The sequence below is a fragment of the Monodon monoceros genome, unplaced genomic scaffold (assembly GCF_005190385.1).
Source record: "Monodon monoceros isolate NGI ecotype Baffin Bay Population unplaced genomic scaffold, NGI_Narwhal_1 Super_Scaffold_5, whole genome shotgun sequence".
NCBI lineage: Eukaryota > Metazoa > Chordata > Mammalia > Artiodactyla > Monodontidae > Monodon > Monodon monoceros.
Window position 1 is genome coordinate 11,014,992 of NW_021703782.1, and position 23,752 is coordinate 11,038,743.

The 23,752-nt window shown below is 47.8% G+C and overlaps 1 protein-coding gene across 7 annotated transcripts in view; it reads right to left on the minus strand.

Moving 5' to 3' along the window:
• PTK2B (protein tyrosine kinase 2 beta) overlaps window positions 1-23,752 on the minus strand; it is a 140,135-nt gene that overhangs the window by 113,334 nt on the left and 3,049 nt on the right. For 3 of the 7 annotated variants that reach the window (XM_029202887.1, XM_029202886.1, XM_029202885.1), the window contains exon 2: window positions 16,237-16,329. The gene's annotated coding sequence lies outside the window, so the exon portion shown is untranslated. Of the gene's footprint in view, window positions 1-14,692; window positions 14,875-16,236; window positions 16,330-23,752 lie in introns of those variants that run through there. The other 4 variants (XM_029202890.1, XM_029202889.1, XM_029202888.1 and 1 more) reach the window with 2 other exon arrangements.

The window sequence follows — 23,752 nt, forward strand, 5'->3', positions numbered from 1 at the left end:
CTCTCTCTCTCTCTCCCTCTCTCCCCACCCACCAAAGAAAAGGCGAGAGAGCACATGGCAAGAAGGTGACAGTCTCCAAGCCAGGAAGAGAGCCCTCACCAGAAACTGACCGTGCTGGCAGCCTGACTTCAGATTCCCAGCCTCCAGACGTGTGAGAAAATAAATGACTGCTGTTTAAGCCACCCAGTCAACTTTGTTATGGCAGCCTGTGCTGACTCAGAGGGCACACACATAATAAATGACAAAATAAGGCAGGAGGAAAGTGATATCAGGGTCAGGAAGACAGCTTTGGGAACAGAGAGGATGGTGAGATGAAGCCAGCCTGAGGGTGCGGAGGGGAAGGGCTCCATGTCGAAGTCCATGGAGACACGGCGGGTATTTCAACCAGGGAGGGCATCAGAACCCTTCTGGGAGCGTTAAGGACAAAACAGAGCAAAGGCAGAAAAGGAAGAGATGCCTGCCTGGGTCTGACTGCAGACAGACACAGGAGCTCCCAGGGTCTCTAAATACACACCCCAAGTAATGGAATCGGTGCTACACAAAGTGTGGTCCTTGGACCGCCTGCATTGCCATCACCTGTAAACCTGTCAGAAATGCAAAGGAAGTTGGAGTCCAGTAATGTGTGCTTCGGAAAGCTGTCCAGCTGATTCTGATGGCACTGACAGTGGAGAAGCAGCACTGTCAGCTATGCTGGGGGATCTAGGCTGCTCCTGCCCTGAAAGTTCTCCAAGGTGCATGCGTGCTGGGGTCAGGAAGTCCTCTGCCCGCTCGTCTCTTTCAGCAGCTAATGAGATTTTTATATCTTGTTTTCTTTGAATCCTTCCGGTGCCCCTCATTTTCACAGGCACTGGAGACCATCTCTAAATTTCCACTTTTTCCTCAGCTCTTTTCCCCCAAACCTCCTCCATCCAAACAAATGTCTACTGAGCACAAGTTTCATAGCCTGACATTTGCTGGAATAGGATCGGGAGACACAGGTGCATGAGACAAGGTCCCCGCCTCACCCCAGTCCATTGAGCAAGGCATGTACTCGTGAAAAATAAATTTATCTCACGATAACATGTGCTTGGCATAAGTGGATGGTACAGCCAAGAGCTCTGGGAGGAGGGGGGCTCGGGGAAGGCGGGGTGTGAGCTTCTGTCCTGTACCAAGTCCCTTTCCCTCCACCAGAGTCTTCTGGTCCTGAATGTCTTATACACCCCGTAATATCTGTGGGATACCCTATCCCAACTGGTGGGGCAAAAAAGGATGCCTGGCTGGCCCCCTGCTTTGCAGCAGGCGTCCTCTCCCTAGATTCCCCGTTCCTGTAGCTTGAATGCTGTCTCCCCCACCGTACTTCCCCACTGAAGGCAGGCCAGTTCTCGTTGCTGGCCAAGCCCCTCTCTGTCCTCTCTGCCCCCTCCTCACTGCACGTGGATGTCCAGGGGAAGGAAACAGGAAGTAGGCTGTTCCTCGGGGCCAGCCCTCGCCACACCCCTCTCTGGCCAGCCAGCAGTGTGGGTAGCTGCGACACCCAAGCTGACGACAGGAACTCCGGGCCTTTGGCATGACAATGCTGGCAGCCCTTGGCCACACCCCAGGAACACCTGTCTACGGGGTCTCCAAGCCAAACCCCTCTCTGTGCTTGGCACAAAAGCTGCTCTGACCCGGGGCCAGAGTTCTCTTTTCCAAAACAAAAATCTGACTCGCTTCCCTGCTTAAATACTCCTATAGCTACACATCCTATAGATATGCTCTCTTATCTATCCTGTCACTTCCTGTTGGTAGAGAACAAAGTCCAGTGCCAAGAGACCATGATGAAGGGCCTCTCTGCATCCTTCCAGCTTTATTCCCACAACCGTGCTGCCAGATCCAGCCTCCCTGAGCTGTTCACGACTTCCCAAACAGGCCACACTCTTTGATGCCTTATCTTTAAATATGCTGTGCTCTGTGCCTGGCAGGGCACCTCCCTGCCCTTTCTCTGCATAGCACACTCCTACCCATTCTTCAAAACCCTTCCCAGCATCAGCTCGTCAGTAAAGCCTTGTCAGCCTCCCCCTGGTAACGTTGGTAGCTCTGGGCTTTGTGCCTGTACGGTGTTTGGCCATCCTCTCGCAGCCCATCTGGTTTTACTGTGGCTCTTTCATCTTGAGGATGGTCTCTTGTTCACTTTAGTATCCCCAGCACCTCGCCCAGCACCTGGCCCAAGGGAGGTGCTAAATGATGCAGAGCTGGACTTCAGATTCACACGTCACAGCCACTGCTCCAACATCCTTAAAGAAGGAAACAACACTTCAAAGAGGAAGAATACAGACTCTCCTTCCCTGAAGAGGTTTAATACCAAGAGAAACATTCGCATGAGTGGTGGTGGGGACAGCTTAGACTCAGTGCCGTCATGGCACAGGAGGAAGGACTAGCTGTTACTGTCACTGGAGAACGCTGGGACCCCGCCTAGGAACGCACTCAAGTGGTGGGAAGGGACTCAGACTTTGCCTGATATACCAGACGTGCCCTCCTACTTCCCTTACGGACCACCACCCATGAAGGAAGGGGTCCAGCCCCCATCAAGCCTTCCCTTCACCGTCCCTTGCTCCCCGACCCCCAACTCCAAACATACATGCTCCAGCGGAACCGGGATGATCGTGCTGGGTCCAGCCTCCCTGAGCTGTTCACAGCTTCCCAAACAGGCCACAGTGTGGCTCCCCCCTCTGTGACTGCGGTGAAGGTCTTTCTAAAGAGCAGTCTCATCCGTCACTTATGGCCCCTCCAGGGTCTGGGCCTCGAAAAGCCACCTCTCAAGCTTTTGTCCATGCCTGTCACTTCTTCACACGTCTGGCCACAGCTTCCACTCTGGTCCTCTTGCCCGCCAATCTTCATCTTTCCTTTCCTCACTCTTACCCCAAACTCGGGGTAAGAGTTCTCCAGCTCACATGTGTCTTCTTAAGAGAAGACTGGAGGGGAAGTATGGACGGGGCAGTCCCTCTCGGAGGAATCTGCTGGTGAATCCCTAGGGAGTGTGATTTCTGAGATGGTCAGACTGTCCCACTCCCGAGAAGGGAGGGGGAAAGGCCTCCAGCGCCGGATACCCCGAGTCCTCACGCTAGTGGGAAGGGCAGCAGTGGACTCGAGGCCTGAATGGGGCAAACCCAAGAAAAGCCTTGTACCACATCATATCCCTAAAGGTCCTGCTCCAGCAATTTATAACCCTCAACCATTCAGTCACGTTATGTGGTCTTTGCGTTTCTCAACCACTTCCAGAAACTGGGCAGACTCTGGTTCTCCCATTTTAGAGAAGACTAATAAAGAGTCTTTATTAGCTGGTTTTCTCCATGGGAATAAAGACGAAATAAAAAGGGACAGATTGGTGTGGTTGCTTGATTGATTGTCTCACCAGCTTGCACTCCTTCCTTTGTTCATTCATTCATTCATTTATTCCTAAAGTTATTCGTCCATCCATCTGTCTATTTTCAATATCATGTATGCTCTTCCCCTCCCCAAATTGTCTGTCACAAAAACAGGAAATTTATATTCTAGCCCTTTTAGAATCTTTCATTTTATGGGCTGCTCTCACGATTACCCTATTTTGAACAAAAATATACGGCCTGGGAAAAAATATTAGCCCGACATCACTACAATAAATGCTAGTTTGGGCTGCTTACAAACGTCACCTGACAGAATTGTTTTTTTAAGAAAGGAAGCACGGTACTATAATATAGATTCAGTAACTTTGCTTGGGGGCATAGCCTCACAATTATAAGTGCTGAATTTTGTAAAAGATCATTTTTCAAAAAGCAATGCATTAAGTAGTTATACTGTAGACATCAAAAGGAAATACCTTCTAAAGGATTTGATTAAACATTTTTCCAAAGTGACATATGAATGGCCAATAAGTACATGAAAAGATGCTCAATATCATCAGTCATTAGGGAAATACAAGTGAAAACCACGACAAGGTACCACTTCATGGCCACTAGGACGGCTAAAATCAAAATTACAGACAATCACCAGTGGTAACGAGAATGGGAACGATCACACGTCGCTGACGGGAGTGTAAAATGGTGCAGCTGCTATGGAAAGCAGTTTGGCCATTACTCAAAATGGTAAACATGGTTATCACATGAGCCAGCAATTCTACTGCTAGGTATGTAACTAAGAGAAATGAAAACATATGCCTGTGCAAAAACTTGTACATGAATATTCCTAGCAGCATTACTCGTAATGGTCAAAAAGTAGAAACAACTCAAGTGTTCGTCAACTAATGAATGGTTAAACAAAATGTGGAATATACATACAACGGAATATTAATTGGCAATATAAAGGAATGAAGGACCAGTACATGCTACGACATGGATAAACTTTAACAACATTGCGTTAAGAAGCCAGTCACAAAAAGACCCACAATGTTGTGTGATTCCATTTATATGAAATGTCTAGAATAAACAAATCCAAAAAAACAGAAAGTAGATTAGTGGTTGCCAGGGACTGGGGGGGAGGGGAGAATGAGGAGTGACGGCTAATGCGCCGAAGTTTCTTACGGAGTGATTAAAAACAAAATCCTGCAATTAGATAGTGGTGATGTTTGCACAACGCTGTGAAGATACCAAAATTCACAGGACTGTACAATTTTAAAGGATGAATTTTATGGTATGTGAATTCCATCTCCAAAAAGCTGTTATTAAAAAATATAAATAAACACTTGCTGGGTTAATAAGAAATAGCAAACTCTCTTTAGGCTGTAGGGACGATGATATAAGCCAGAACACAGATGATTCAAAAAGGGGTTCTAGCGATGAGAAGGGCACTGATGTCAAGATGTGAGTCAGGCGTTGGCTGTTTCATAAACAGGGAGAGTTGGGGAAAAGCCATATTTTAAATGTAATGTATTATTTTATATAGTATGTGATTTAAAACATGCGTCGCTAAAATCATATTAAATATTTTGAAATGTTTACAGATTTACATTAGCTGTTTTTTACACAATCCTCCTTATCAGGAGGCACACATGTATATATCAGATGTCGACTGTCAGGCACCATCTGTCCCTCTGACTCTCAGTACAGACACGGTTCTGACCTCAACAGAGCTTACAGCCTAGTTCAACCGAGTTAAAACGGAGCTTAAGTTTGAGGTCATTTCTATGAAAAGTTTGTAAAATTGATTACGAAACCTGTGGGTCGTTCTTAATATTTGGTGGGGCCGTAAGTTCCTTGGAGCTCAGATGAAAGCTTTGGACTTTCTTCCCGTAAACATGTGCATTTGCTCAGAGGTGAAAATTATGCATCTTCTCCCAGGGCACTCATGTATGCAATCCCCCCTCACCCCTGGCACATACACACGCCATGCCCCAGGTTGTATTCCTTATTTCGATATCATTCTTTACTGAATCCGCTTGCATCTAGACCCATTCTCCAGTGTATGTGTGTTTAGACACATAAACAATGAGGGCTTCAAGAATTGGAGGCCTGGAGAGGATCCCAGATGATCTGGTCCCCCCGCAAGGCAGGAGGGTCCAGGGGTCACTGTGGAAAGGGCAGAGGGCCTAGCAGGCACCTGCCCTCCCTGCTTCAACCCTGGCAAGATCTACTTTAACCTGGTTTACACACTGGGCTTTAACCTAAGATCCATGTTGAAGAAAGTTCTCCTCTAGTTAAGAAGTCCCAAACCCCGTTATGCTAAGTACAAATGAAAACCCTGAGGCTTGAACTGGCCCACCCAGGTGACTCACCAAAGGTTACATGGGAGGAAGGTGACAGAGCAGTGACATCCTGGGTCTGCTCCCTGGGTAGCGCTCTCTCTGTCACCACACCTCTCCCTGGGAGTGAGCACAGGTTGGCAGCTAAGCGTTTAGCAAACAGGTACAGGAAGGGTTTTACTAGACAGAGAACCAGGTAAAGAAAGAGGGAGAAGGTTCAGAGGCCACTCTGGGGACAACGGAGGGCCACCCTCCGGACAGCTCGGAGCGCAGCCACCACGGCAAGCCCCAGGCCTGTGCACAGGTGGGTGGAAGTCCAGGTCAGTAAAAACTGCCAACCTCTGCCTTGCAAATCTCTCTCCTGTATCCCAAAAGCGACTTCACCCTCTACCAAGGCTCCCTGCCTTTTTTCCTACTCCCTGTTTTTCTCCTGTCATTCAGCCTGGCCAGAAGGGGCTCCAGAAGCAGGAGGATGAGGGGGGAAAAGAAGGCAAGGATCCAATGGGTTAGACACAGGACATAGCTCAGCAAAGGGAGTATGAAGCTCCTGCTCTAAATCACCCACTCCCTCTCTCTGGGCTCTAGGAAACCTCCACACGCCCCAAGAGGCCAGGATAGCATCCCGAACCTGGGGGAGAATGTGGTCCTGCTCTGTTGCAACTGGCTGTTGTGAAGCCCGGCACAGGGAATGAGGAAGATCACATCTGGCCCTGGGGAGCCAGGCACGAGCATGTAAAGAAGGAGGCACAAGGAATCCCCAATCCTTGGAATCTGAGGGAGTTTGGGAGAAGAACAAAAGAGTGGGAGGGGCTTGATCTGAGCCTGGGGGAGGAGTCTGATTGAAGAAGGTAGAAGGTGGTCCAGGCAGGACAGAGGACTTGGGCAGAGGTTTGATGAAGACCAGTGGGCAGACCGGGCTAGCTGGGGTGAAGGGCTTAGTTTGGAAAGTATGGGGAAGTAAGAAGAGAAGGTAAATGAAGGTCAGATTACAGAGGGCGTTAAACAGTAAATGCAAGGGATCTGGATTTGCCTAGAGGCACAGGAGCTTCTGAGGGAACTAGAAATAAGGAGAGGCTCTTAGGTAACATCAGGTGATATTGGGTAATATGGGTCAGACTAGGGTAGGGGCATGGAAAAGGGAGGGAAGGAATGAGAGGCATGAAGAAAGAATTTGCAGGATTAGTGATGGGTAAGATAAAAGCAGAGGAGAAAGGGAAGATAATTCCAAGGTTTTTGACCTGAGTGTCTGGGAGAACTACAACTTCATGAACAGGAGGGATGCCAGAAGGAGACAGTTTGGTGTAAGAAAACGATGAGTTTAGTTTTCAACTTGTAACACCACTGAAGATGAGTTACTCAAGTGGAAACTCTTAGAGTTACTCTTACAGATTCTTGGAAGTGGAGAGCTGAAGCAAGGGAGGAGGGTCAGACAGGAGGGGGAGACCAGGAGTTGTCTGAACTGATGACGGTGGATAAGGGCGCGGCAGACTGAAGTGCATGACTCTCCAGGAGGCTGCTATACAGAGGCTGCCATGAGACCTCTAGACAGGCTGACACTTAGTGCATTGCTACCAAAGATGAGGTCCATGGGAAAGGGCTTACATATGAACTGAGAACACAGAGGAAGGAGAAGATTAAGGGGAATGACATTACTTACATAACCTAAACGATTTGATGCTCCCATAAACCCTACATCTTTTAAATCCATGTAAGGACCAATTTCAACTCAGAGAACATAGAAGCCTCTGACTGACCAGCAGATATTCTCCAGGACCCACAAATCATCCCAGATTACAGAATTTATCCAGACTCTTGAGACTCCCACATGCCCCTCCTCTGAGGTCAAGCTGTTTACTCTCTGATCCACTTTATACACTGCTGCCCAAATCTGATCATGCCCCCTTCACCCAAGTTCATATCTCAAGAGCTCTCTGCAGCCTTTAGAATAAAGTCCAGCGGCTCCCTACAGCCTTCAGAATGATGTCCAATCCCTTCAGCCACCATGTTTGAGCCTTATGTAAGTTTCCACCCTTAACTTAATCGCCCTTTGGTACTCTTGGCTCCAGCCAAAATGAGTCATTCAAATCATGCCTCGCCACCTCCCTTTTATTTACACTCTTTGACCACAACCACTGTTCCAAGTTTCCGTGGCCATACACTAGATATACTTTGGGAGCTTTTCCAAATGCCCCTTCCTCCAAGAAGCATTCCAAGACAACCCAGAAAGAAGAACTCTCTCTGTTCTCTGACCTCATATAGCACTTTACTGGTGCCTCTTTTATGGCACCAAAAGTCCCCATCTTGTCTTACCGTTATTTATCTTTATGTATTACATCCCCAAGCAGACTGTAAACTCGTTGAGGACAGATACAGTCCCTCAAATGCGGGGAAGGATTATATACTCTGAGTGACGAGGGGGCTGAAGGAGGGGAGAAATATTGAACAAATGCCAAGAATGAGTCACAGGTGAGAAAACTCAGGCTCCGAGGGGTTACATAACTAGGCAGTGTCAACCAAGGAGAAAGTGACAGATCAAGACTCAACCCACGTCATTCTGACCCAAACTCTTCATCCTTCCAGGGATCCTGCCCGGCAGTGCTTTATGAGGCATTTTCACACAAGCCAAGTGTTTCTCTCAACGACCCTATCAGGGATGCGGTACTATTTCTTCATTTTCAAATGAGAAAAGTGAAGCGACTTACCCAAAGTCACACAGTTAGCAACTGGAAGAATCTAGACCAAAGCCGTGTCTCCTGACCCCTGACCGTCTGTCCACTCACCCAGGCTGACAGTCTGCCAGAACTGAGCTGGGGGCTTGAGAACTTCAGCTCGGGACAGCTGCCTAAATGGACATGGCCATGTTTCCGTGCCCCACATCTGTGTACATAGCAGACCAAAGGTAAACCGATGCGGTAAGAGCATCTTCGAAGGTGCTGGAGTATCAGATCTCTGGTAACCTGCCTGGAGCTGGAACTGGGGGTGGGGAGAGTGTACACCTGAGCCAGGGAGAGGAGCTGGGTTCTCACCCCCAAAGCTCTGGAAGAACAAAGAGAGTGCTTGAGGCTAGGTGCGGGGGAGGACGAGACAGTTGACACTTATTTAGAAACCAGAAAAACACGTGATGCTCCAAGTGGCAGGGACCAGAGGAAGGACGGTTTCCTCACCGGTGGGAAATGGTACCCCTCCCCCAGAAGAGCAAAACCCGAACTCAGGGCAGAATTCCCAATGGGCCCACATGTGTCCCAGTGGGACTGCAACAACTGGGGAGTCTGAGAGGCAGCTGGAAGACCCTTAGAGAAGGAAAGGGCATGAAACAGGGGGACTGCGGTCCTGGGGCCCTCAAAGTTGTTGGGAGCATTGGCCTACTGAAGGGGACACTAGTCCACGAGTCAAGAACTAAACCCAGCAGCAAGCACTAAACTCCGGGCGAGAACACTCCTTTGAGCTCCTGTCCAGTGAGCGATGGTGCCAGGTTCTGCATGGGTGGATTTCAGGACGTAAAAAAGGAAGAAGGTGACGGGAGAGGAGGAAAATGTTAGTGAGCTGTCACCAGGATAGAAAAGGGGAAGGCTCCCCTTCCACGGCCTTGGTGGTGGTTGATCTTAGCTCTAATCACGTTGACCAGCTGCCTTTAGTGCTGGGCAAGGTAAGAGCTGGGTGGGGTCTGCGGCCCATCCGCAGCCCACCTAGAGGGTCACCTGGAGACAAAATCCTGCACTCCTATCAACCCACGCCTCGTGTCTAGGTAAAAAGTGCATCGGAATACGCAGTCTCCAGCCTGCTCTCTTAATCAAACCGTCATCGTGAGTAATAATTATACCTTGGGAAATGGCAGAGTGACTCAAAAGAGCTGCGCCCTGCCCCACTGCCGCCCCCTCGCATGGCTCAGAGCTTCGTGCTGGGTGCCTAGAACCCCGGAAACCGAAGCCACCATTTTCCCCTGCCTGTCAGCCCTCTGAGCGCCTTCAGTGGCCGTGCGGACTCCAGTGTCTGGTGGGCAGCAGTAGAAAGTCTCTTTGCTGGCTACAGAGCTAATCAGGTCAGGCTGTCACAGACACAGTGCACTGCGGGTGGGGTGTGGGGATGCAGGTTGGGGGCAAGAAGCAAATTCTGTCTTGTACATGATGCACAGGAGAAGCCCACTTCTGCCCCTCAAAACACGGCCTTTTTCCCCAGGGGGGAAAAAAAATGGCCCTTCCCCACCAGCTCAGATCAACTCAAAGTATGAAATAGAATGCCAAGGAGAGCTACATTCATTGCGTGCCTACTGTGTGCCTGAAAAATGACTGAATGTGTTATGTACAGCCAAGGTTATTAAGCTGGTGCATAGGGCCATCTGGGACATTAAAATACTGGACTAGTCCATCCAAGCTTGTAAATGTCGCCCCCCCGACCCCCGCCGCCAGGCCCCTGACTGCCTGCCTGCCTCGTCCACCTCCCAGGTTCCCTGTGACCACTGGCACAGCAGGCTCAGTTCTGTTAGATCCCTGCCCACGCCTTAGTGGCTGTTGATATTTGGAATATTACTCCTGGTATACCTTCACAAAAAGCCCTGTCATCATCTCAGAGACGAGGAAGAGAGGGCTACACGACTTAGCCAAGGTCATACAATGAGTCCCAGAGCCAGAGCTGGAACCCAGGCTGACTGACCAAGTCCGGGCGCTGGACCACTGGACCACCAACCACGCTAATGTTTTGGAGACTCTCACCACTCTCCCTGCTCCTCCCCCTTTACCCTAGAACTGGCCCAGAGTCTAAGAGAAATTCTTGATCGGGGAGCCAGCAAGAACTTCTGTTAATTACCACCCTTTCTGCCCAAGGACCTCAGCAATTGTCCATCTTTATTCCGGCCACCTCAGAGATCCATTCATCTGGGAGGCCAGGGCCACAGAGTCCCGAGCCTATGAGCTTTCTGGGCAGGGAGAAAAGTAGGAACAGGACACCTACCACTCGGGGTTCACCCAAGGGACGCTTCCTCCCCTCCCCTGCCTCAATTGTACTTTCCTTAACAATATTAAGAACATATGGAATGACTGCCATACCCTGGAGGGCTACATGCTGAGGGACATACTCTTCCAGGGTCCTCCGAACAATGGGAAATGGGTGTGAACTGTGGTAGGAAGATTTAGGCTGACACAAGTGGGGGTTTGTGTCTGTGAGGGATGAGCGATGCTGGGACAGGGGCTTCGGTCCCTGAAGATCTTCTGTAAATTGGACACTACTAAGTCCAGGCTAGAGTTATGGGATGAATAATGTCCACAGAAAGATCTTTTTGGTTCCAGAACTGCACCTACATCAACAGTCAGTAGGAGTGGAGTGCCATTTCCATTGAGACGGTAGTAGGTCTCCCCCAAACCCACTACAAGGGGTCTACAGTCAAATTTAGGGGATGCTAGTAAGTCCAGCGATACAGGTGTCTTTTCTGAGGAACTGACCATAGCCTTGATCATACAAATACGCAGGACGAATCTCCAAGAGTGGGCTCATTGGAGCGTTTCACCAGTGCAGCACCTGTAACTATCTCATGGCAGAGAGTTTCTCCGAACACTGTGTGGCAAATGCTGCTCTAAAGAACTGGGGACAAAATGCTTACCACTGGGCAGGGGGGTGGGGAGATTTAGCCACTGGAAAGAGGGACCATTTGTAACCCAGTGGTTTCCACAAGGGAAACACACTTTCCATTTCCTCTTTCTCTTAACAAATTCTTAACTCCCTCCAGGTTCCCTTCGAGGAGGCCCCCTAATTTGCTCTTATAAATGCCCCCATTAAAGTCAAAACAAGGCATCCTTACTTCTTCTACCCCTGAGCTCTATTTTTCTAATAAGGTACTCCTTATAAAAATGGGAATACTGACAGCTAAATTTTATGGTGCATTTGTCTGTGTCCGTCGTGCTTAGTGTGTTACCTGGATTCTCCCTTCTAATTCATTCACATTTCCTTTCAGTTAATTCAACTTTGAGTTATGGCCACCCCTTCCCCAGGGTCTTCCAGGGCATCTGGGAAGGAAGTCATTGACAAAGCTGAAAAACTGACCCAAGCTCTCCCTTTCTGCTCAGGAGCCAACCCACTGTCTCACTAGGAGAAGGACCTCCACCACGTACTTCCTCTGCAACCTCTGAGTGCTCAATAAATATAAACAAATAAACGAGCCCCAAGCACTTCAGGGATACTACTTTGGTTACCCTTGTGAAAGCGCTATGAAGATTAACATCTACCACTTTTTCTTCAGCACTCCCTGGGCAATTTACATACATTACCACGGATCCACCCCACAACCTGAACGAACAGATACTCTTATCCTCATTTCTGAAAAGAGATTCTGGGGTTCCAAGGAGTGAAGTGGTTTACATAAGGCCTCACAGCAGGCAAGTGGCAAAGCTGGTATTTGAATCCAGGTTCATGGGGCTCCAAAGACAAGGAATTGTCTTTCTTTTGATTTTAAGAAATAACATGCTCAATCAGTGAAGGAGCCCCAAAGTGGAATCTAGGAGGATTGGTTACAAGATAATATGTCCTGGGCGGCGGGCGTGGGATGAAGTGGGAGATTGGGATTCACATATATACACTATTGATACTACGCATAAAATGGATAACTAATGAGAACCTACTGTATAGCCCAGGGAACTCTACTCAATGCTCTGTGGTGACCTAAGTGGGAAGGAAATCCAAAAAAGAGGGGATATAAGTATATGTATAGCTGATTCACTTTGCTGTACAGCAGAAACGGACACAACATTGTAAAGCAACTATACTCCAATAAAAATTAATAAATTTTTAAAAATAATAAAAAAAGAAAAAAAAAGATAATATGTCCTGAGACTGTTCCCTTGGTGCCTGGGCACTACCTACCCTTCACTTCCCAGCACTGTAGTATCCTCAGCTTCCCCCTAGAGGACAGGTGCCAGATAAAATACCAGATGTCCAGCTGAATTTGAATTTCAGATAAACAGTGAATAATGTCTTGGCATAAGTATGCCCCAAAGATTGCACGGGACATAGTTATACTTGACAAATATTCATTGCTTATCTGAAATTCAAATCTGAGTGTCCTGTATTTTCTTTTTTTTTTTACATCTTTATTGGAGTATAATTGCTTTACAATGGTGTGTTAGTTTCTGCTTTATAACAAAGTGAATCAGTTATACATATACATATGTTCCTATATCTCTTCCCTCTTGCGTCTCCCTCCCTCCCACCCTCCCTATCCCACCCCTCTAGGTGGTCACAAAGCACGGAGCTGATCTCCCTGTGTTATGCGGCTGCTTCCCACTAGCTATCTATTTTACGTTTGCCACTCTCTCACTTTGTCATTTGCTAAATCTGGTGGCCCCGCACCCTTGAGTCAAGTCGGAGGCTGCTGGCCCAAGTGACAGGAGTTGCCATGGCAGCCAGAGCAGGCCCTTCTGGAGCTGTCTGTCCCACCTCTCCAGCTTCAACTCACCCCTGCACTCTCCACGTGCTGAACACCCCGAGCTACTTTCAGTTTCCTGGTTTCATTCCGCTGCTTCTGGCCTCAGGTCTCAGTACTTGCTGTAACCTATGCCGTTCATGCCCCTCTTTCCCTCCCAGGCTAATTCTACCAATCCTTCAGGTCTCCACTTAGAGTCACTTCTGCCAGGAAGCCTTCCTGGACACACTGACCGGCTCCACCCACAGCCCCCAGCACTGGGCTGGTCAGCACCTGTTCCCTCCCTCCCCACGGCACTGCTTGGGGCGCAGGGCTGGGTCCCACGCACCCTGGTCTCCCATGCCCAGCGCCAACACCTGGCCTCAGGTAGGAAGTCAGCCAATGCTTATTGAATGAAGGAATGAGAGCAGAGTGTCGTGCCAGAGCTGCTCTCTCCATGTGACTACTTCCCTCCCTCCTTCCATTTTCACACACTTTTTTGTCTCTGCTTCCTCTTCGCCCTCCCCCAGAGGAGTTGTGAAAGGCTGGGGTTAGGTCCACACCTGCATTCCTTGCCCTCAAGGGAGGAGCCTCCTTGTGTCCCTTCCCTGATCTTTTCGAACCAACTGCCCCGAGGGCTCACGTCCAGCTGTGGGTCGGGGGAAAGCTCTTCCTCTTCTGGTTTCTGAGCGCCCCTGGCAAATGCCCCCTGTGTGTCCAAAATTCGGCTCTCCTTCTCCCCGCCCTGACCCCTTGGAGAAGCCTAATTGGATTGAGCTCCAAGCTTGGCGTGTGGGGAGACGCAAGTGTCAGATGGCTGACGTTTAGGGCAGGTGGTGGGGCTCGGTGGGCTCAGAACAGCACCCATATGTTGCCTGTTCACCCACCCAAGGCTTTGCCCACGCACAGCCTGACAGGAGAAGGCGGCACAGAACTTAACCCTTTAGGGGCATTCCGAAGTAATGTCACAAAGACCCGGGGTGGCAGCGAGCGTTAACTTTAGTCCCCACAACACACAGGCACTCACACACACACACACACACACACACACACACACACACACACACGCATACACACGCACGCGCACACACGCACGCACAGAGTTCTGCTTCTACCCCCCTGCAGAGCCCTGCTTGCTTCCAGTCGGCGCTTGATTCAGAAGATGCCCTCTGGGGGGCGGGGAGCGCAGTGGGGTGTGCGTGGGAATGTGAGCAGGGTGGGCGAGCTGAAGGGCACGGCAGGGGGCAAAGCAGGAGGCGGCAGAGGCTCTAAGGCAGGAGTTGAAGAAGTTGGATTCTGAAAGCTCTCTGGCCTGACCTTTAGAGGCAGGCGGCCTTTCTGTGCCCTCCCATCCCCCCCCCCCCCACCCATCCTCCCCTGTCTGATAAGAGAACTAAGAGGGAAAAACACCCTTTCGTCTCAAATTAACTCCAAAAATGGAATCCCTCTCCCTTCACGGAGGGCTCGCCGGCCCCGGGAGCGCCCCACGCCGCAGCGCCCACTTCTGGGTCCGCGGCTCCCGGTCCCGTCCGGGTCCCCGCAATCCCAGAGTCACCCCGACCCTCCCGCCTCGTCCAGCCTCCACCTTCTGGCTGGGCGCTCAGCCCCGATTGCGATCGCGGGAGGGGACTCACACGGAGCGAAGCGCCGACTCCGGCGGCGGCTCCTCGGCTCGGCCAGGTGCGGCGGGGCGGCGGCGGGTGAAGGGCTCTTCTTAAGGGGTGCGCGGCGGCTCCGGAGGCCTCCGCTGAGAAACAGCGCTGACAGGTTTGTGTTTTCCCCTCTCCTTCTCCGACTTAACCACACCCCTGCTGCTCTCCTCCCCACTTCCTTAAGGGGTGGGGTGTGTTGTCTGCGGTGCCGAGCGTGTGCCGCTCCAGCCTCTTACCATAAACTCTGAAATAGACGCCGCCGCCAGTTTCCGGAGCTGCACGTGCCCAGAGATGGGGGACCATCTCTGCCACGCCCCGACCCTAGGTGGGGTCTTCTGCTGTTCTGTGCCCGCCCCCGCCCCCCGTGAGCAGTTGAGCCCCCCATTCCTACCACCCCTCCCTCTTTCTTCCTGTCCACTTGGAAACTTTGGGAGGCCACACTTAGAGGCTGGCGTTTCCTCTTTGCCCCCAGGTATGTTTCAGAGCTGGAGACTCACCTGCCTGTCGCGCTCTCAGCATCAGTGTCCCTCCCGGTCTCCTCAAGCCCTAAAGTGCCCAGGCCCTTTTGGGGGCGCCAGAAATCAGGTGAATATCACCAGGAGCTTTAGCAGAATTGGTCGAGGGGCCTGAACACCACGGACCAGGTTCCTGCGCTGTACCAGCCAGGACAAGAGGCACAAGAATAGGCATAGAAACTGGGCAGCCTTTCTCACCCCATCTCTACATCAGGCCACTTGGTTTGTTGCCTAAATCAAGAGGCTGGTTTACCTCTTCACTCAGGCCAGCAGGGCAGTGAGAGTCAAGGCACTTAGCAACCCCTTTCCCTATCACTAGAAAGATTCCAGACTTTCTCCTGAGTAGGAGGAGGTGAACCGGGCTTAGCATAAGGTCAAAAAGCTGGTGTGTCACAGTGTTGCCCCACACCCTCAGGGCTCCTCTCCAGAGCACTCACCCCAAACTTCTTCATTCTGTATCCTGTGAAGGGTTGGGATCTCCCACAGTTCTAGAGGATGCTATTCACAGAGACGTCTCTGAGGGTGGTGCCCCCTGGCGTTGTGCAGCCACATGTGACAGCCCTGCATACATTATACTCACCCCCAGACTCTCTCACCGCCCACCCCAAACTCAGCAGACGGGTCACCCCAGGAGAAAAGCCAGCATTTGGTGAGCACGTCTAAATGCCAACCACTGTGCTAAGGAAGCACTCAGTTTACATTTCATCTATGTTTACGTTTCCTTTAATTCTTCCCATTTTCTGAAAAGAAAACCGAGATTAAAAGATTAACATGTCCAAGGCCACAAAATCAGAAAATCAGTGTTCATCCAAGTATGATCAGTGGACTACCTGTAGCTTTTAAAATGCAGATACCTGGGACTTCCCTAGCAGTCCAATGGTAAAATCCCACATGCAACGCGGCCAAAAAAAAAAAAAAAAGCAGATACCTGGATGCCACTGCAGGTCTACTGAAAATCAGAATCTCTGTGCCTGGGGCCCACTCACTCACTCAGGGTAACTTACAACCCACCTGACGGAGCTCACGAACACGACTGCTGGAGCTCTGACTTGTTCATCCCGTCCACCGATCAGCCGTGTTCTCAGCACCAGGTAATGCCAGGGTCTGCAAAGCAGTGAGAAGACATACAAGTAGGTATCGAGGGAGACCTTGGCTAGGGCTTGGGCGACAAGGCAAGTCAGATGGGGTGAACTGGAGTTAGCAGGGGACATATGGGGGAAGATGAGGCACCAACCGACCACTCTGTGAGGAAGATTGTCAGAGGGTGTCAGCAAGCAGGTGGCCCATCCGTCTTCCTGTGCATGGGAATGAGGTGATGAAGGTCCAGCAGTGTGAAGGTTGGGGACCTGCGTGAATTGTGGAGAGTCTGGTGCCCCGTGATGACAGTGGGAACTCAAGAGCAAGGCGACTCCAGACTGGTTTAAGGAAAGGTGAGTTTGTGTATGCTGCCTTCATGTGGCCAAATCCATGAACTACACTCTCACTGGGTCCTAATTCAGGGAAAGAAAAGTTTTCAGATATTCAAAATTTTGAGGTTGTTGAAGTCTTCAGCAATCTTTTTGAAGCTCCAAATATCTAGCTCCTAGAATCGTAGCATCATAGGTTTTATTTATGAAAGAAGCTTGAGAAACTCCCTGCAGTGGATGACTCCGTCTTCAGGTCTTCTTATGCTCTGTCCAGTGGTACGCGTGAAAGGCTAAGGTGACAGGGTCAAACATCTCTGCCTGTTACTTGCCTCTAAGGAAAACCTATCAGAAACACTTTCAGGAGCCTAGAACTCTATATAAAGGCTCTTAAAAATTCTACGCATGGCTCTTTGTGGGTTGGGATAGTGACCTATGCCAGTGAAGAAGAAAAAATTTCCCTTCTATCTACTTCTGTCTGACTCAAGCCGAGACAGTGCAATTGTGGGAAGCCCTGGTTGGAGGTGGGGGGAGAAATGTGGGGCTGGTTCAGCAGGAGAAGGAAACTATAAGAAAAAAACACTTTGAATTTTCCATTTAAATGTTCCACCCTCACCCCAGGTTCAAGTCTTCAACCCCGCATCACATGGCTCCCCCAACACAGTCCTTTCCAGTTTTCCCCATGAGTGTCAGTAACATTATCCCAGGAACCAAGTGTTAAATCCTGAATCACCTTTGACTCTCCTTTATTACCCCACAGCCATTCTATCTCTAGGTTCTGGGAATTCTTCCAATCATTTTTCCTATTCATCATTTTCTTTCAAGTCCTATTGCCCCTACCATGGTTCATGGTCTGTTTGTCTTATGCCCAGACTTGTGAAAAGGGTTCTCCTAACCTGACCCCCACTCCCATCCCAAAAGGAGCTGGGACTGGAGCTCGGTAAAGTGGTCTGAGCTGGTGATGAGCTTCTGGTTGGCATCTGAAACCACAGGAATGGATGAGATGGTCTGGGGTGGAGTAAGAGGGAGCAGAGATCTTAAGGTCTCTGCTCTTGCCAGGAGCAAACTTAATGAAGAGGCAAAAGTTGGATGGGGCGGGCTGATGAGTGAATTGGAAGTGAAATCACGGAGGCAGCATGTCTTGGCTGAAGGAGGACTTGAGAGATGTGGGTGATTGAGGGGGCTGTGGGTTGAAAGAGGGCTGTTTAATCATTTGTTTAAGATGCAGGTTTAAATGCACATGGGAAGGATCCAGTCTAGAGGGAATACGTGACCTTGGGCAGGTGAATCCCTCTCTCTGAGCTCATATCTCCTAATCTAGACTAGAAGACTAAGGACTACCCGCTCTGCCTATTTCACAAGGTTTTGTGATGCCCAAATTAATAAGTATGAAGATGCTATAAAATGCTATAGTTATTATTTTTAGAAGTGATAGGAATTAAATAGGGTAGGATTAGTGGGGAGATAGTACATATGTATCTGTTATATAGGTAGTTTGTCAAGTGTTCACTGTGACCAGAACTTTCATCCATCATCTAATCTTCACAACAGTTGAGGTTGATAATAGTATTCCTATTTTATAGAAAGGAAAAGGAGGCTTGGAGAAGGTAAACAAAAAATTTGTCCACCACCCAGGTGGTAAAGAGCGAAGCTGAATCCAAACTCATTAATAGCAGGGCCGTGATGGTATGTAATTAGAGTCTCTCCATTATGGACAATGGAATTAAATCACATAATATAAATTTACTATTTCAATAAATTTCATTTTAAAAGGACAGTATGGTTATAAGTGATCAGAATAAAAAAAATTAACAAAGAAAAAACTTATGGGCACAAGGACTAAATAATTGAAGTTGCTCACGACCAAAGGACATCTATCTCTAATTTAACCAGGCACCACTAGGCATACTAAATGGACCACAGTTGAGGCCAAAATGGAGGACTCAAAGCCACACCCTTGTTTCTAAAGAACCCTTTATTCTATCCATGGAAGCATTACTGGTTGTCACCCTTTCTTCACTTATAGAGAATCCCTGAATTTTAGTTGGCCAGAGGCTGCCCAAAATAAAGACTACCCTTCCCAGTCTCCCTTGCAGGTGTGACTGTGTGATTAAATTCTGGGCAGTGGCTGGTGAGTAGACATTATGTGTGCAGCTTCAGGACCAAGTCCTTCAAGGGAATGGGTATGCCCTCCACTAGTCCCTTTTCCACTACCACCTGATGATGGGACCTGGAACAGTGATCTTGGTCTGTGGCGTTGAGAATAGCAGAGCAACATTGAAGAGCAGAGCAGAGATGAAGCCTGGGTCCCTAATGAACACCATCAAGCCACTATGCTAGCCCCAGACATGGCCTGGACCTGGGAGAACTTTTATACAAGAGAGAAAGAAACACTTCAATTGTTCACATTACTGAACTTGAGGCTTTTCTGTTGAAAACCAAAGCCTAAACTGAGTTCTAACTAATATACCATCATTTAGCCCACTTTCTTTTATATACAAATTAAGGCAGAACCTCAACATCCCCATCTATAAAATGGGAATAATTGACACGGTTTTGGGAAGACTAGAGATAATTACATGTAAGTTTTCTTGCTAGTGCTGTGGTTCACAGTGGACAATAATATAATACAACAATATTATAACCTGTTGTAACTTTAAAAGATGCATTCCTGAAATAAAAGTCATGGTTGCTTTAAAATATTCCCACACGCCACCCCCCCCCCAATAGTGTAGGGGAGAGGAGGAACAAAAACAACAAAATTGAGAACTGATGTAAGATGAAAGATGGGTATGTGGGGGTTAATTACACTGTTCTCTCTAATACTGTGTTTGAAAATATTCATAGTGAAAAGGTCAAAATAAATAAAATCATTCCACAGAGAAAAGAAAAGGAATTCCTGGACACAATCCAAAGTGTCTCCTTGGGAAAAATGAAACCATATTAAATGTAGTGAGAAATTAATTTGGGTACCCAAGAGGGAGGGCAGATGGATCAGGCCGAAGAGTGTTTTTATTTTCAGCAGTTTCCACAGCCTAGGGCACTGCTGCCAGCCCTTCTGTAGCTCCCCAAAGTGGCCTCAGGACAGTGGGCTGTGGGACGCTCTTGGAAAGTGCCTGCATGGAAGCGGATAGAGCCCAGCCCGCCCCGCTCACTCCGGGTCAGCTCCATGACTCCTGTGACTTTGACCTTCTTGGTTCTCAGTCCTTTACCCCCACCTGTGAGTGAGCTCACCAGGTCCCCTACTGCCTATGGAAAACCTCTGAAGCAACAGAGTGACTGCATGACTCTTGCCATTGTTGATGCCAGCGATTCTAACACACGTGGCTATCAGGTCCCAGCCCACACTATGCTAGAAGCATCAACTAGGAAGGGAGAGCAGGTTGCTGCAGGCAGATTCATTGTTAGTAGCAAGAAGAACCTCTAAGAAAGAAAGAACAAATGCCTAGCCAATGCAAGAACCCACAGATCACAGGCATCTGTGGCCATTTAAGGGACAGAGACAAAGAACCCCACACACTTCATTAACTCCTGAGGGCACCCCGTTATTACCCAGCCCAGCCCAGTAATTATTGTCTATTTTGGTAAGTCGTGAAGAAAAGCTTAAATTCTGTTCTGCATCCTCTATTTTAGAGAGAAAAAAAGCACGCGATGTATTTCAGAAATTTTTCTGTTAAAAATGTTTGCCATCAAATAATTGGGGGCTTAAATTTCAGGTACATGGAACAGCAGTTTAGATTTCATTTTGTCAAGTGGTCAAGTTGCCAGTCTGTACCAGAGTATTTTACCACCCTCGATCCTTCACAATGAGTAGCAGCAGTGTGTAGGCTTCACTGGGGACCTCCAAACAAGGGGTCAAAACCCCAAATGCTGACAGAGACAGGGTAGAGAGTGTGAGGGAAGCTGGCTGGATAGGGGCTGTGGCAAACAGGAACAAATGTCCCTCCTGTAGGGAGCAGCTGCTATTCAGCTCAAGTCTCTTGCCACGCAGGAGAGGGAGCTTAATGTAGCAATGTAGGCAGATCTTTCTTTCTTTAAAAGCAAAGGCAGGGCTTCCCTGGTGGCACAGTGGTTGAGAGTCCGCCTGCTGATGCAGGGGACATGGGTTCGTGCCCCGGTCCAGGAGGATCCCACATGCCCCGGAACGGCTGGGCCCGTGAGCCATGGCCGCTGAGCCTGCGCGACTGGAGCCTGTGCTCTGCAACGGGAGAGGCCACAACAGTGAGAGGGCCACATACCCCCCCCCCAAAAAAAAAAGCAAAGGCAGACAGCAACTTCCATGGCGGTCCAGTGGTTTGGACTTTGCCTTCCAATGCAGAGGGTGCGTGTTTGATCCCTGGTCAAGGAGCTAAGATCCCACATGCCTCAGGGCCAAAAAACCAAAACATAAAAGAGAAGCAATGTTGTAACAATTTCAATAAAGACTTTAAAAATTGTCCACATCAAAAAAAAATCTTAAAAAAAAAGCAAAGGCAGACAATGACTATCTGAAAAGGAAATTAAGAAAATATTTCCATTTACAATAGTATCAAAAAGAATAAAATGGAGGTGAAAGACTTGTACACAGAAAACTGTAAACCATTGCTGAAAGAGATAATAGGACACAAATAAATGGAAAGCTATCCTGCATTCATGGATTGGAAGACAGTATTGTTAAGGTGGCAGTACTACCCCATTAAATCTACAGATTTAATGCAATCCCTATGAAAATCCGAGTGATCTACAGATTTAATGCAATCCCTATGAAAATCCGAGTGATCTACAGATTTAATGCAATCCCTATGAAAATCCAAACACCATTTAATGCAGAAATAGAAAAAAAAACCCATCCTAAAATTCATATGGAATCTCAACAAATCCCAACGGTCAAAATAATCTTTAAAAAGAAAAACAGAGTTGAAGGTCTCACACTTCCAGATTTCAAAACTTATTACAAAGCTGCAGTAATCAAAACAGTGTGGTACTGGCATAAAGACAGACATATAGAGCAATGCATTAGAGCATCCAGAAGTGAACTCTTGTCATTTGATCTTCAACAAGGGTGCTGAGACCACTCAATGGGGAAAGGACAGTGTCTTCAACAAATGGTGGTGGGAAAACTGGATATCCACATGCAAAGGATGAAGTTGGATCCTTCCATTGCACCATATATAAAAATTAATTCAAAATAGACTGAAGACCTACACATATGACCTAAAACCATGACATTGGCAATAATTTCTTGGATATGACATCAAAACACAGGCAACAAAAGTAAAAAGAGAGAAGGACTACATTAAAATAAAAAAAATTTTGTGCAGCAAAATGAAAATGAATGGCAACAAAATGAAAATGCAACCTACAGAGTGGGAGAAAATATTTGCAAATTATATATCTGGTAAGGGGCTAATATCCAGAATATATAAAGAACTCGTACAACTCAACAACAACAAAAAATAACCCGATTAAAAACGGGGCAAAGGACTTAAATAGACATTTCTCTAAAGATGATATCCAGATGGCCAAAAAGCATGAGACAATATTCAACATCACTAATCATTAGGGAAATGCAGATCAAAACCACATGGAGATAGCACCTCATATCCATTAGGATGCCTACTATTAAAGAAAGAAAATAACGAATGTTGGTCAGGATGTGAAGAAATTGGAATCCTTGTGCACTGTTGGTGGGAATGTAAGATGGTGAATCTGTTGTAGAAAACAGTATGCCAGTTCCTCAAAAAAGTAAAAATAAATCCAGAGATTCCACTTCTGGGCATATATTCAATACTCGAAAGAACTGAAAGCAGGGTCCCGAAGAGATATTTGTACACTCATGTTCACAGCAGCATCATTCACAATAGCCATGGGGTGGGAGCAATCCAAATGTCCATCAATGGATGAATGGGTAAACAAAAATGTGGTATACACATACAATGGAATATTACTCAGCTTTAAAAAAAAGGAAGGAAACTCTAAAATATGCTACAACATGGATGAACTTTGAGGACATTATGCTTAGTGAAATAAGACAGTCACAAACAAGTGATTCCACTTATTTGTGGTACCTAGCATAGTCAAATTCTTAGAGACATAAAGTAGACAGGTGGTTGCTAGGGCCTGGGGAAAGGAGGAAGAGGGCATTTGCTTAAAGGGTTCAGAGTTTCAGTTCTACAAGATGAAAAGTTCTGCATATTTGTTGCACAATAATGGGAATATGCTCAATACTACTGAACTGTACACTTAAAAACGCCTAGGATGGTCAGTTTTATGCTCATTTTAGCACAATTAATTTTTTTTAAACAACAAAAAAACAGAGGTAAAAAAAAAATTTTTTATGGTAAATCTCCCAATTTGCATATGTTGGCAACTGTTTTGATCCTGTAGTTGCCTATCTTATGGCGATTTCCCCATCTTTCATAACAAATAGCTGAGCCCCAAAGGTATCTCAGTGACCAGCCCTCCAGCACATGACTCAGGTAAAGCCTAATTGGTTTAAGTCAATCATAGCAGTCTCATCCTCCTTGCTGGTGATGGATTTAGAGGTGGGCATGTGACCCAGTTCTGACTGATAAGGTGTGAGGGGAAATCTTCTGGAGGTTTGTAGGAAAGGTTTTGTGGCTCTGAAAATGAAGCATACTAGGGAGAAATGGTCCTATTCCATTTCTGGACATTGATTTACATCAGCATAAGATATCTGGAGCAGCTGCGGTAATTTTCTAACCCAAAGGCAGCCATAGGCAGACCAGAAAGATGGAAAGAATCTGGGGTCTCAGTGTCACAGGGCTGGACACAGCCTTCTTGCCTCCAGACTTTCTGTTATGTGAGATCTTCCATGCCCTTATTGTTTAATCATTGTGAGTTGCAATTTACAAGTTGCAGCTTAGAAGATCATAAGTGATACAGAGGAAAAAAAGCATACGGATCAAATAAAAGAAGCCTGAGACTGAATCTGATCCAGAGGCAGGCGACTTACTACCCCAGGTGTTTCCCTAATCACTTGCATTAAGCACTAATTCTTATGGGAGTTCCCCCTGCAAGTCAAACTCAGAGCCCCTACCCTCCTTTCTCCATGGCAGAGGCCTCAGAGAAGGCCTAAGCCATCACTGTGTCCAGCATCAAGCATCAGACTACAGTGATTTCCT